The following is a 4,257-nucleotide window of genomic DNA, read 5'->3' as shown; positions in this document are numbered from 1 at the left end:
GGCGGGCAGAAGCGCAGGACGCGGGCGGCTGCACTAGGCTCTGGGAGGCGCAAGGCGGCCGCGCAGCCTGGGGCGTCTCTCCAGAGGATGCTGTCGCTGGGCCGCTGCTGCGACCGTTCCCGCGGCTCCTTCTGCGGGCGGCCGGGGACACGGGTGGCCCCGGCTCCTCCCGGCGAGCTGGTCTGCGCGCCTGACTCGGAGAGGCAGAGGTAGCGCCGGCCTCCCCCGCCTGGGCGGGCGCCCGCACCCCCGCCCACGCTCCGCTGGCACCTGCGTCTGGCGCAGCTGGCCAGCCAAACTCCGATCCCCGGGCCGGCTCTGCCCTTTTACCTTGTCACCCAACCACTTCGCGCGCCCATCCCCCCTCGTCTCACGCCTCCCACTTTCCCTGCCCAGAGTTCAGTCCAGACACTTTGGGGGACAGAGGGGTGTGCATGTGCGCGCGCGCGTGCGTGTGTGTGTGTGTGTAACCTTTTATTTTCATTTTTGCTTTTCAGAGAAAAGACAGCTAGCTCCCTGAAAGCCTTTCTCCTGTAGATTGACCAGATGTGTGTGCGTGTGCATATGTGTGTGCATGTGTGTGTGTGTGTGTGCGCGCGCGCGTGTGCGCGCGCGCGCGCTCTTTCTTTCTTGGTTTCTTCCCACAGAGAACATGCTAGATCCATAACGACTACGTGTCACGTGCCCGGCACTTAATAGGCGCTCGGGAAACAGTGAACGAAAAAGTTTGACCTTTAAAAATAAGGCACCGGTTTTACCTAGAATCTTGGCGATTTCCTGTTTGCGTGGAGTTTGATTCCAACTGTTCTGCGCTTTCACAAAGAGGAGATTTTTCTTGCACTCAAGGAGGGAGAGGCTCCCTGGTGACCCCACACTGAACTTTTGCTTTTAGCTTAGTGTGAAAGTAGTCCGCCCAGATGAATCACTGGAGGACACACGTTAGGCCTTCTCCTGATGTCCTGTGAGGTAATTTATACTTCCCACCTCGTTTTCCCTTTTGGGGACGAGGGAGGGAGAAGCGCGGGGAGCCCAGCCCTGAACTCCTGGCTCCTCTATTTAATGACCTCGTATGACAGACAGTGCAGAGCAAGTCTGACTGGGAGGCGCCCTTTCTCCTGAACCTTCAGGAAAATGCATCTTTGCCCAAGCTGCCTGCCCAGGCAGCAAAGCTTCCGGTGGATGTTACTCCCACTCCTTAACCACCTCCTTCCCTTGCTGCAGTCAAGAACCCTGACGCGTACTTTGACTCGTGGGTGCGGACCACACAGGGTTCTTCCCACCTGTGGTTCAGTGGGAGATAGTCGCCGCCTTTGGCACCCCCTCATCTGTGAGCGAAGATAATCGTAGAACCTATTCCATAGGGTTCTTGAATGAGTTAAAGTGTATACCTTGCTTAGAACAGCCCCCAGCACAGGGAGAAATATGTGATTGCTAGAAATAGGATCATTTTTTGGTTTCCGTAGTACACTGGGGTGGGTTAGAGACTGTTCATGAGTGGGACAGAAATAGAGAAGTATGGAAAAGAAAGGTACCAGAGAGGGACTATTTTTAGGAGAACATCGTGGTCCAAGTGAGAAAACCCAAGACGATACTATTGCCAGCTGCTCCACTCGGCTAGGTGTGGTGGTGGCCATTTTTAGGGTTTCTTGAACCACCTCCTTCTTTTTAGCTGGAATTAAAGTTTGACTGGTTTGCAATGTCTGAGAAGCTTTGCAGCTCTGACACGCCATGGCCAGTGGATGAAGAAGTCAGCCATTGAACGGTGCTACATCTGCAACAACTACGTGGCGAACTGGCTTGCACTTTTCCGGGCTGGCAAAGGACATGGGCACGAAGCCATCACAAGTCTTGTGACTTCAGTTCTCCCCCATTCCTGGGATCATGCTCACTGAGTAGACTCTTTTGTCTGGCCTCGATTCAGGGGTTAGTATTCCTAACTTGATTGGAGATTATCTAAATACATTTTCCCTACCCCATAAAGGTCAAGGGCAAAACTGCGTGTGGAAGTCAGGCATGAGGTTGGAGTGCGAGAGGCAGGATTGGCCCGTCAGATGCCACTGTCGTTAAGGTTTGTCTTATCTGCTTCTGCTCTGACTCTCTACTTCGTGGTCCATGGCTTCCCTGCCAGCCTCATCTACATCCCCTCACCCTACACCCGTGTTATCCCCAACTGCTGTGTACTAGGACTCATCGTCCTGTTTCAAACCTCTCTTGCAAATCTATACCCCCTTTCCATCTCTACCGCCCCTGAATGTACCCACGGTCTCATCATTTCTTTCTTGGACTCTTGCAAATAAGCTCCTAACTGGTCTCTCTGCTTCCAGGATGGCTCCATTTCGGTGCCCACCCTGTGTTTCGATATCATCAAAGCTTTTGCCAGAGTTCGCTTTGTAGCATGCAGATACAACCATGATGTTCTCAGGGCTGACATTTGTCCTCATTAAGCCGTAAGCCCTTTAAGCTCAGTGCTGTGTGCTCTCATTCACTCCCATAGCTCTTTGCATGTACTTCTATTAAAGCATTGCCCATGTTGTGTCTAGTTGCCTGTATGTGTTATGGGTTGATTTATGTCTCTCTAAAATTTATTTGTTGAAATCCTAACTGTTAGTACCTCAGAATGTGATCTTATCTGAAAATAGGATATTTGCAGTTGTAATTAGTTAAGATGGGGTCATATTGGAATAGAGAGGGCCCTCAATCAAATATGACTGGTGCCCTTACAAAAAGGGGAAATGTGGACACAAACACACGCACACAGGGAGAACTCCATGTGAAGATGAAGGCAGAAACCAGGGTAATGCTTCTATAAGCTAAGGAACCCCAAGATTGCCAGCAAACCATCAGAAGCTAGGTAAGAGACATGTGACAGATTGTCTCTCATAACTCTCAGAAGAGACAGCCCTGCCGACATCTTGATCTTACACTTCTGGCCTTGAGAACTGTGAGACAGTACATTTCTGTTGTTTAAGCCAGTGGTCCCCAGCCTTTTTGGCACCAGGGACCAGCACTCCTGTGAGAATCTAATGCCAGATGACCTGAGGTGGAGCTGAGGTCGTGATGCTAGTGCTGGGGAGCGGTTGCAAATACAGATGAAGCTTCGCTTGCTTGCCTGCTAACCTCCTGCTGTGCGGCCTGGTTCTAACAGGTCATGGACCAGTACCGGTCTGCAGCCCGGGAGTTGGGGACTCCTGGTTTAAGCCACTTAGTTTGTGGTACTTTGTTACAGCAGCCCTCACAATCTAATACAGTCCACATGTCATCCTTCCTCGCTAGAGCATGACCTCTTAAACATAGAGGGAAAGCGTTACTTATCTACGGACACGGAGTTCTGAGGACAGGAACTGTTGCTTGGGGGAATGCTCAAGAAATTTTAGCTGAGTCGATAAAGGGAAATCATTGAGGGCAGGGATCTAAGGCCCCCTCTGTAGCCACAGCCTCTTAGGCAGGGCTTTGTACACAGTAGGTTAACTACTGCTTACAGTAAAATAACATAGTTTTGGATCCTGTAGGAAACACAGAAAAAATATAAAACGTGGCTCCTGTCTTCCAGCATCTTTTCTGATTTTCAGAGTAACAAAATCTGTCTATACCTATAGGACAATTAAGGAAAAGTGCCAGGCGGTACACTGAGCAGATTAGGGGATCTGTGCCACTCTGTGCTTTCAGAAAAGCAAATGCAAAGGGCACTTGTGTTCCCTTTCAGTCTAGCTAAATATCAAGCTTTCTACTTCCAGGAATTAAATCATAAAAAAAACAGAGTCAACATTTAAACATAAGAGTTCCTCAGTCTGTGAAGGTTATACTCTATTTTTATCTCGCATATGTTCACATGTTGCTTAAAACAAGACGAATTGTTTCTCGTTTGTGTGGTTGGATTTTCACACGAGACTGTAACTCCATGAGAATAAGCCCAACATATTTTCTCCTTCCTTTTTCTGCTTTCACAGGACCTCATAATAGCAAGGCATACAGCTAAGGATGAACAAATTCCTGTAGAATACATGGTGTTTGTGTAGGTGGGTCTCTGTGTGCTCATGTATGGGGGGAGTGGTTTTAAAAGAGTATTTCAAATAAAAATCTAGCCCCAGATAAATGTTAATTAATTTATAGTTAGTTAGAGTATCTAAACCTTAGAAATCTTACTGGACTTATGGAAAGAATGATAGGTAAGAGACACGTCGTAAAGTAACTGTGTTAACTGCAGGCATCCACGTCCCTCGGGGCTTTTGTCACTGTATGGATGTGTGTCAGGGCAAC

This window comes from Pteropus vampyrus, unplaced genomic scaffold, assembly GCF_000151845.1.
Source record: "Pteropus vampyrus isolate Shadow unplaced genomic scaffold, Pvam_2.0 Scaffold143, whole genome shotgun sequence".
NCBI classification, from domain to species: Eukaryota; Metazoa; Chordata; class Mammalia; order Chiroptera; family Pteropodidae; genus Pteropus; species Pteropus vampyrus.
The sequence above is the reverse complement of the archived record's forward strand: the minus strand, read 5'-3'. Positions refer to the sequence as shown.